The 10000-nt window shown below is 44.9% G+C and overlaps 5 non-coding genes and 1 pseudogene across 5 annotated transcripts in view; all 6 read right to left on the reverse strand.

Moving 5' to 3' along the window:
• Positions 1–5841: 5841 nt before the first annotated feature.
• LOC133437940 (5S ribosomal RNA) lies at positions 5842–5960 on the reverse strand. The gene has a single exon (XR_009781137.1). It is a non-coding gene; the product is annotated as a 5S ribosomal RNA (ribosomal RNA).
• Positions 5961–6159: 199 nt separating this feature from the next.
• Positions 6160–6278, reverse strand: LOC133437967 (5S ribosomal RNA). Its single transcript, XR_009781163.1, has one exon. It is a non-coding gene; the product is annotated as a 5S ribosomal RNA (ribosomal RNA).
• A 217-nt stretch (positions 6279–6495) lies between these two features.
• LOC133438005 (5S ribosomal RNA) lies at positions 6496–6614 on the reverse strand. The gene has a single exon (XR_009781200.1). It is a non-coding gene; the product is annotated as a 5S ribosomal RNA (ribosomal RNA).
• A 2685-nt stretch (positions 6615–9299) lies between these two features.
• On the reverse strand, positions 9300–9422 carry LOC133438020 (5S ribosomal RNA; annotated as a pseudogene).
• Positions 9423–9621: 199 nt separating this feature from the next.
• LOC133438008 (5S ribosomal RNA) lies at positions 9622–9740 on the reverse strand. The gene has a single exon (XR_009781203.1). It is a non-coding gene; the product is annotated as a 5S ribosomal RNA (ribosomal RNA).
• Positions 9741–9957: 217 nt separating this feature from the next.
• Positions 9958–10000, reverse strand: part of LOC133437788 (5S ribosomal RNA) — a 119-nt gene continuing 76 nt past the window's right edge. The window contains exon 1 of the ribosomal RNA XR_009780990.1: positions 9958–10000. This exon is cut by the window's right edge and continues 76 nt beyond it. This is a non-coding gene — a ribosomal RNA (5S ribosomal RNA).

The following is a 10000-nucleotide window of genomic DNA, read 5'->3' on the forward strand; positions in this document are numbered from 1 at the left end:
ACCAAGCCCTCAAACTTTCAAACTTTTTCCTTTAAAAAGGATTCCCTGTTGCTGTTTTTCTTTTTTTTTTGTCTCGAACGAGCCCACTTACCTCCAAGATGGCTTCGAAGAGCGGCAAGTCGGGCAAGAAGGACGACGCTGGCGCTGTCTTAACCCTGGCGGCCATTACCACGTTGCTGGAAGAACACCGAGCTGCCCTGGCCACCGAGTTCAAAAATACTTTCAGTCAGCTCGACTCCAAACTCGACCAAACGCGGCTCGCGGTCGAGGACCATGGCCAACGTGTTTCGTCCCTTGAACTCGCCACAGAAGACCTCAGCCAGCGAGTTACGGACCTTGAAGGCATCTGCTCGACTCTACGGGATGATAATGCTCGGCTGAAGGCCAAGGTGGTGGATTTGGAAAGCCGGAGCAGAAGGCAGAACATCCGTATCCTGGGCTTACCGGAGTCGACCGAGAGCGGGTCTCCGGCGGCTTTCTTCTCCAAGCTGCTGTGTGAGGTGTTCGGGAACGATACGCTGCCGTCACCGCCAGAAATAGACAGAGCGCACCGCTCGCTCGCCGCCAAGCCGGCCCCGGGACAGAGACCGCGTCCGGTCCTCCTCCGCCTTCACCGGTACCAGACGAAAGATATCCTTGTGAGGGAAGCGCGCCGGAGAGGAAAGTTGGAATATCGCGGCCACCCCATCCGGGTCCTGGAGGATTACAGCCCCGAAGTTGCCAGCCAACGAGCGGAATACAGCGGAGTCATGTCGGAGCTCTACCAGCTGGGTCTGAAGCCGGCTCTGCTCTTCCCCGCCCGGCTCCGGCTCACGCTGTCCGGGGGGGCAAGGAAGTGGATCGGCTCCGTGGATGAGGCGCGCAAATTCATCACGAGTCGCAGCAAAGCTTCAAACCCGCCGTAACGGGACTGTTGGAGGCTGTCACGGCTCCGCCTGCAGCCCGGTGCGGCTCACTGACGCTCACGGACTGACTTTTTTTTCTCTCTCTTTTTTTTTTACGTGAGTCACATTATTCCTGAGGGGAGGGTGAGTACCCCCGCGACAACCAGTATTTTCTCTGTTGTTAGTTGGACTGCCCCTTTGCAAATATTATTAATTTGCAGTTTTTTTTGGCTATTTGAGGAAAGGGGAAAAATAAGTGGTGAAGAGGGAGAGAAAAAAAAACAAAAAAACAAAAAAAAAAAAAAAAAGCTTTTCCGATTTACCTATAAGTTTTGTAATAATTGTAAGCTGTTAACCTTACTTTTACGCTGCTTAAGTCGGACGTTTTATATTTAATATTTTTGTACAAATATTTCTGGGCTCATATCAGGACTTACAGGTCAAGATTTGAGAGGGTATTTCTTTTTTTTATTTATATCTACACGTTTTAAGGTGCTAATATGTATACACCCATGATACGGGAGCAAAAGCTATTAGTGTGTAGGATAGGAAGATGCGTTATTGCACTTTGTTTGTTTTGAAGAGCTTGCTGCTTTTTTTTTATTTTTCTATAGCAGCTGTCTTAGTTGGGGTGGGTGGGTCGGGGGGATATGTCACTGCCAGAAACTTTGCATTAACTCTTTTCAACTCATTACTTAATGTGGGTCACATTCAACCTCCTTTCCGTTTTCTTTTTTTTTGCCTAGGTCATTGTGCACACCTAATTTTTCTTCTTAGATATTATGAGTAGATACTTGAAGTTGGTGAGCTGGAATGTTAAGGGTCTGAATCACCCTGTTAAGAGGAAAAGGATCTTCTCACATCTAAAACACCTTAAAACAGAAATAGCCTTTCTACAAGAAACTCATATTCGCAGTTCTGATAATAGCCGCCTGTTCCCGAGGTGGTCAGGGCAGAGATTTCACTCCTCCTTTCAAGCTAAGGCCCGAGGAGTTTCAGTTCTGATCAGTCAGGATGTTTCATTTGAGCAGCACAATGTGATTTCTGACAAGTTTGGTCGCTACGTGATCGTTTCTGGGAAATTATTCAATACATTGGTCGTACTTGTGAACGTTTATGCCCCTAATTCAGATGATGCAGTCTTTTTTGAACGACTGTTTTCACTGCTCCCTGACCTTAATACATATTCTCTCATACTGGGTGGTGATTTTAATTGCTGGCTCGACCCAGTCCTAGACCGATCCTCTACCAACCCCGGCACAGCAAGTAAGTCAGCCCGTCTTATTCAGGCGTTCCTTTCTGACTACGGTGTTTGTGATGTGTGGCGTTCTTTACATCCATGTGACAGAGAATGCTCCTTTTTCTCACAAGTGCACCACACATACTCGAGGATTGATTATTTTTTTATTGATAATCAACTGATTCCCCTGGTTCATTCCTGTGCTTATCAGAGCATTGTCATTTCCGACCACGCTCCTGTGGTTCTAACCATGTCCCTTCCTGACCTACCTCAGAGAGACAGACAGTGGCGATTCAATTCAACTCTGCTGTCGGACACAAATTTTGTTAAATCAATGGAAACGGAAATAGCCTTTTTCCTATCCACGAATATGACTCCAGGAATGTCTAGTCTAACTGTCTGGGATTCCCTCAAGGCTTATCTCCGGGGACAGATTATATCCTACACTGCTAGGGTGAGGCAAAAATCTTATAGGGAGCGATCAGACCTTGCCCGCCAAATCAAAGAGGTCGATGAAGAATATTCTCGGACTAAATCCCCAGATCTTTACAAAAAGCGGCTAGAACTTAAAACTAAATTTGACCTGCTTACCACTCACCCAATTGAACAGTCACTTCTGAAAAGTAAAACCAGGTTTTATGTTTATGGAGACAAATCTGACAAATTATTAGCCAACCAACTTAAAGGCTCTAAGGCTAAACAAAATATTTCTAAGATTCGATTACCAAATGGCCATGTAACTACAGACCACTTACTCATAAATGAAGCATTCAGGGACTTTTATACCCAGCTATACACCTCGGAATCTCAGACTGATCGAGATGAGATTGCTGACTTTTTAAATAGTCTTAGTATTCCCAGTCTTTCACCAGATCTAAGGAAGACATTAGAAGAACCGATATCCCTGATGGAAATTACTCGAGCCATTTCTTCACTGCAGTCGGGTAAATGTCCTGGCCCTGATGGCTTCCCGGCGGAATTTCTAAAGAAATTTTCTACTCTGCTTTCCCCATTGCTATCTACAGTTCTTTCAGAATCCTTCAGCCACGGTTCCCTCCCTCCTTCTTTTTCGGAGGCCTGCATCACCCTCATAGCTAAAAAAGGGAAGGATCCTACTGAATGCGCCTCCTACAGGCCCATCTCCCTCTTAAACACAGATGCTAAAATCCTAGCTAAAGTCCTAGCCCATAGGCTGGAGAATGCCCTCCCCACAATTATATCTGAAGACCAAACTGGCTTCAATAAAGGTAGGCAGTCTTACTTCAACACAAGGCGACTGTTCAATATTATCTACTCTGCCTCTGAGGCTATCCCTGAATGCGTTGTCTCTCTGGATGCGGAGAAAGCATTTGATCGCGTCCAATGGGATTATCTCTTTGCTGTGCTGGACAGGTTTGGTTTTGGTCCGAACTTTGCTCTGTGGATTAAGCTTCTCTATTTACACCCAACAGCCTCAATTCGTACTAACTCTCAACGGTCAAAACCATTTAATCTGCATCGTGGAACCCGTCAGGGGTGCCCCCTTAGTCCCATGCTTTTTGACATGGCTATCGAACCGCTTGCCACAGCGCTCCGATCTTGTGAGGATGTGTCCGGTATCTGGAGAGGTGGCAGGGAACATAAGGTCTCGCTTTATGCCGATGACCTCTTGCTTTTCATCTCTCACCCTCTGGCCTCATTACCCCCTGCGCTGTCACTTCTCAGTCAGTTTGGGAAACTCTCAGGCTATAAACTGAATCTCAGCAAAAGTGAGCTTTTCCCTACCAATCTCGAATCGCATGCTTTAGACCTTTCCAATTTTCCCTTTAAAATCGTAAATGACAAATTCTCCTATTTAGGCATATATGTGACAAGGAAACACAAAGACCTGCTCCAAGAGAATCTTATCTCATTGTTAAATGAGACCAAACAAACCCTTACACAATGGTCACCCCTGTCAATGTCTCTTGTGGGTCGCATCAATTCAGTTAAAATGACAATTTTACCTAAATTTTTGTACCTTTTCCAGACCTTGCCACTCTTTATTCCTGGTTCTTTTTTTCAGTCCCTTGACTCAGTTATATCTTCATACCTATGGCGGGGTAAACGGCCACGTTTGAACAAAACTCACCTTCAAAAAATTAAGTCTGCAGGTGGTCTGGCCCTCCCAAACTTTCGTTATTATTATTGGGCTGCTAACCTGCGCTGCCTTGCATTCTGGTCCTTCTACTGCGACGGCGCTGACCGCCCTGACTGGGTGGCGATGGAGTTACATCCAACTGATGACCTGTCAATTCCTGCCCTACTCGGCTCCTCACTTCCACTTCCTTCACTTAAATCAATCAAAAACCCAGTGGTTAAACATTCTCTTAGAATTTGGGCCCAATTTAGGAAGTTTTTTGGTTTTCACAGCTTCTCTCTTCTTAGCCCCATTGCATCAAAACACTCTTTCAAACCATCCCTTGAGGACCCCACCTTCCAGGAATGGCACAGGAGGGGTATGAATCGTTTTAGAGATATGTTCATAGACGGCACCGTGGCATCTTTTGAGCAGTTAAGTAGTAAATTCAGCCTTCCAAAATCACATTTCTTTAGGTATCTTCAGGCTAGACATTTTGTTCTTTCCCAGACACCCAGCCCTGGTGCATCGATAGGCTTGACCACAGTTGACAAGGTCCTTGCCACAGACCCATTCAAAAAGGGGCTCATTTCGTCTTTCTATGGCATGTTGCTGGATCTTAGGAGTGCCCCTACAGATAAACTCAAAGCAGCATGGGAGCAGGACTTAGGGCTTCCCTTATCAGAGGATACCTGGGAGTCCATACTCAAACTGGTTAATACAACCTCCCTGTGCGCACGTCACTGCTTAATTCAGTTTAAAGTGGTACACAGGGCTCATATTTCCAAAGCAAAGTTATCCTCCATGTACCCAGATATTAGTCCATACTGTGTAAGATGTAAGGTAGCAGAAGCCTCTCTCATCCACATGTACTGGTCCTGCCCATGTCTAAACAAGTACTGGATGGAAGTATTTCATACTCTCTCTCTGGTGCTTAAAATCAGATTAGAACCAAACCCACTGACTGCCCTGTTTGGGGTCATGGAGGGAGGAAGGAAGTTAACCACTGCACAGGGGCACACTTTGTCTTTTGCCTCCCTTTTGGCTCGTCGGGCAATTCTGTTCAGGTGGAAGGATCCCTTCCCTCCTACTCGTGCACAATGGCTGGAAGACATCATGTCCTGCTTAAAACTGGAGAAAATTAGATACTCGCTTCAGCAATCAAATAAGTTCCAGAAAGTGTGGGGACCTTTTCTAGAAGCATTCCAGACCCTGTGAACTATACTTCATATTTCTTTTGTATTGCTAGTGCAGGCTTTTGATGTTAGAGTGACCTCATATTGTGATTAGTAATCTAGCAGTGACATGGGAGGGATTAGTTTGGTCTGTAGTTTGTTTTTGTTACTATTTTATATTTTTTCATACTGTTTAATTGTTTTTTATATTTTGTACACTGGTGTATGCTATGATTAACATGCCCATGCCTACTCAAAATATTTGTAATTGACATGCAGCATTTCACCTTTTTTACTTTGTGAAAATTTCAATAAAAAGATCTTGAATTAAAAAAAAAAGTGCCTTAACCATGTGCATAACACTTTAGGACGTGAGCTGTCGCTGTTACCACGTTGAAATGTGTGTGGGTAGATTAAGCGACAGCGCTCTCTGCTGGTTGAAAAAGCTTACAGCACCTGGTATTCCCAGACGGTCTCCCATCCAAGTACTAACCAGGCCCGACCCTGCTTAGCTTCCGAGATCAGACGAGATTGGGCGCATCCAGGCTGGTATGGCCATAAGCAGAAGCTTCAGCTTGAAATACCTCTTATATGGAGTTGAAGAAAAGTCATAGAATATAAGTCATTGATTTGTTGGTTTTATTTGTTGGAGTTAAAGTGCCTTAACCATGTGCAAAACACTTTAGGACGTGAGCTGTCGCTGTTACCACGTTGAAATTTGTGTGGGTAGATTAAGCGAGAGCGCTCTCTGCTGGTTGAAAAAGCTTACAGCTCCTGGTATTCCCAGGCGGTCTCCCATCCAAGTACTAACCAGGCCCAACCCTGCTTAGCTTCTGAGATCAGACAAGATCGGGCGCATCCAGGCTGGTATGGCCGTAAGCAGAAGCGCCAGCTTGAAATACCTCTTATATGGAGTTGAAGATAAGTCATATAATATAAGTCATTGATTTGTTGGTGATAATAATTTAGAAGCGCTTATTTGTTGGAGTTAAAGTGCCTTAACCATGTGAAAAACACTTTTGGACGTGAGCTGTCGCTGTTACCACGTTGAAATATGTGTGGGTAGATTAAGCGAGAGCGCTCTCTGCTGGTTGAAAATGGTTACAGCACCTGGTATTCCCAGGCGGTCACCCATCCAAGTACTAACCAGGCTTGACCCTGCTTAGCTTCCGAGATCAGACGAGATCGGGCGCATCCAGGCTGGTATGGCCGTAAGCAGAAGCTGCAGCTTGAAATACCTCTTATATGTAGTTGAAGATAAGTCATAGAAAAAAGTCATTGATTTGTTGGTTTTATTTGTTGGAGTTAAAGTGCCTTAACCATGTGCAAAACACTTTAGGACGTGAGCTGTCGCTCTTACCACGTTGAAATATGTGTGGGTGGATTAAGCGAGAGCGCTCTCTGCTGGTTGAAAAAGCTTACAGCACCTGGTATTCCCAGGCGATCTCCCAGCCAAGTCCCTATGCCGACCAATGGTTGAGCTCTGTTCAGCAGGGAGAGCGCTTAACCCGCCAATCATTGAGCGCTGTTGAGCAGCAGTGATCGCCAATCATCATTGAGCGAGACACGTCTGTACGGCGGCCATGACAGTCTGACACCTCAGGGGACAGTTTGAGTGAAATATTGATTAATCTGTATTGAAACGCTACCGTTTATAAGCCGAATAGTAAGTGGCGTGACACTTATACACAGGATTCAATTTTACATCCAAGCATCATCTCCTTCACATTGTAGGGCTATTTAAACTTTCTTCATTACCCTGCTTTTCTAGCGGCAGTTTGGCGTGTATGAGGCACCGTAGCGTACACTTCAATGGCGACCTCGCTGCATTCACGCAACCAGTGCTTAATTTGTCAAGTGGGAGGTCCCGGAGCGCAGTGGCTCCGGTGCGAGAAAAAAAAAGAAGCGCAACACACACACACACACACACACACACACACACACACACACACACACAGCTGGAGATTGCCCATCTCCAGTGCGCTTTTGGCTTTTACGCATGGAACGAAGAAACATAAAACAGCACACACACACACAGATGCGCTGTGTGAGAAACATTAACCCAACTGTCCTTTTTAAGCCACATAGATGTACTATAACTTTTACCATTATGCCGTTGTGCTGTTTATTGTGTTTTTGGAATTGATATGAGCGCGCAGCGGTGCGTAAAAAGTATATATTTATTTGTTACAGGTTTACCGGAGTGCGCTCCGGTTTGCTCCCCCTCAAATTAAGCCCTGCACGCAACACATTGACCACTTGGCAGGCTCATAATCCGATTCTGGCGTATTTATGTGTTGTGTATACGCCGAAGTCTCGGCAAACGCTGTGAGATGTAAATAATTGTGGCAACTTGAGTTTTCCATAAGCAGTATAGTATTTTGTACCGTTGTCTGTTTAGTTGTCTCCGTTCCGCTTATGGAGTTTGGCGTTGATGGCAGTGAACGCGTTTATGTTGCCATGGTTACCGGTCGCTTCATAGGCTATACATCAATATTATGCTATCATAACATGTGGAAATCAATGTGTTTATGACGTTCACTGTCATATGTTTAATTCAACTGCAGATTTTGGTCACCTTTCACTAAATCAGTGGTGATCCTAGTTATTATTTGCATCAAATGTCGGCCGACGCGCTGGGCAGACCCCCGCTGGGCGTGCCGACGTCTCGGCAGCCCCGTGCGGGGAACCTCGGGAGCGGCCGGACCCCTCCCCGCCTCGATGCACCGTTTTCTGGGTGGGTGTGGGTCCGCTGGAGCTGGGGGTTCAACCGCGAGCTCCGCAGCGTGGATGAAAAGGGTTTGACAAACACCGTGCGTTCCGGAGGAATACACCGCCGCCAGAGCGGCAGCCGACGTCGGAGGTCGGCCTGCCCGGCGGCGGAGGGGCTCCGTGGGGGGACACCTGGGACTGTTGTTTTGTTGCATCTGATATTGCTTTGTTTAAGCAGTTTGGGCTGCATTCTTGCTCTATAAATAAAGTTTATAATAGGCCTATTTATGATTGTTGTTATTTTAATAAAATATATTTTCTTGCATGATTACTTGAGAATAATGTGTCTTTTTTTTTTTTTTTTTTAAAGACACAACTCTATGCAACCTGTTACTGCCATCATTAAAATTCTCTGTACACTTATTGGCTGCATACAGTTTTTGTATAAAATGCTGCTGCAACTTTTCACTTTCCAACAAGTAACTAGGTAGAATGTCAGAAATGCGCTTATTTAACATTTTGGGGGTATTTAAAGTAGCTGTATCCAAATCTGCTACAGTATGTACCAGGCTCAAAAAATAATAATTTTAAGCCTCCTAATTACTAACATAGGCCTAAAAACATAGGCATTGCAGTAATTAGGTGAACAGGATAGAATATTAAAGTATCACATATCTACATGAACCCTCTCTGGCTTGTTCCTTATGAACAATAAGTTGTTTTTTTAGATATTGGATGCAAATTCGCACATAATGACGTCACACTTAATTTGGATGTGAATTTGAAAATTGTGATATGATTTATTTTTTTTGTCTCAGGGTAAGCAGTAATCTACAGAAGTTTCATGGTGATTAATTGACTTTTTTTTGGCCCTGTTCAGCAGTAATTCATTGCCAGTGGAGTTGATATACTTATTTCTCTATATTGAGGCATTTCAGCAGATTTGAATTCAGCAATACTGAAGAGACTTAACCCCCAGATGTTGTATTTAGTTTTATTCTCCATTCATTAATACATCAATTATCATTAATACATAATTTGCAAAGACTCCACACACGTCTGAATGACCCCTAAAGCGCTTCTTCATCTTTGCCACAGCCTGGGATCGAACCCGCGACCTTCTGCTTCACAGCTCCACAGCTTGGACACCTCCATCCCCAGGATCACCCACACCCCAGGTTGACCATAGGGACTTGGGGGGGTCATGAGCCATTCCCAGGCGGTCTCCCATCCAAGTACTAACCAGGCCCCACCCTGCTTAGCTTCCGAGATCAGACGAGATCGGGCGCATCCAGGCTGGTATGGCCTTAAGCAGAATCTGCTGCTTGAAATACCTCTGATATGGAGTTGAAGATAAGTCATAGAATATAAGTCATTGATTTGTTGGTTTTATTTGTTGGAGTTAAAGTGCCTTAACCATGTGCAAAACACTTTAGGACGTGAGCTGTCGCTGTTACCACGTTGAAATATGTGTGGGTAGATTAAGCGAGAGCGCTCTCTGCTGGTTGAAAAAGCTTACAGCACCTGGTATTCCCAGGCGGTCTCCCATCCAAGTACTAACCAGGCTTGACCCTGCTTAGCTTCCGAGATCAGACGAGATCAGGCGCATCCAGGCTGGTATGGCCGTAAGTAGAAGCTGCAGCTTGAAATACCTCTTATATGGAGTTGAAGATAAGTCATATAATATAAGTCATTGATTTGTTGGTGATAATAATTTAGAAGCACTTATTTGTTGGAGTTAAAGTGCCTTAACCATGTGCAAAACACTTTAGGACGTGAGCTGTCGCTCTTACCACGTTGAAATATGTGTGGGTAGATTAAGCGAGAGCGCTCTCTGCTGGTTGAAAAAGCTTACAGCACCTGGTATTCCCAGGCGGTCTCCCATCCAAGT

This window comes from Cololabis saira, unplaced genomic scaffold (assembly GCF_033807715.1).
Source record: "Cololabis saira isolate AMF1-May2022 unplaced genomic scaffold, fColSai1.1 scf100, whole genome shotgun sequence".
Taxonomy (NCBI): Eukaryota; Metazoa; Chordata; class Actinopteri; order Beloniformes; family Belonidae; genus Cololabis; species Cololabis saira.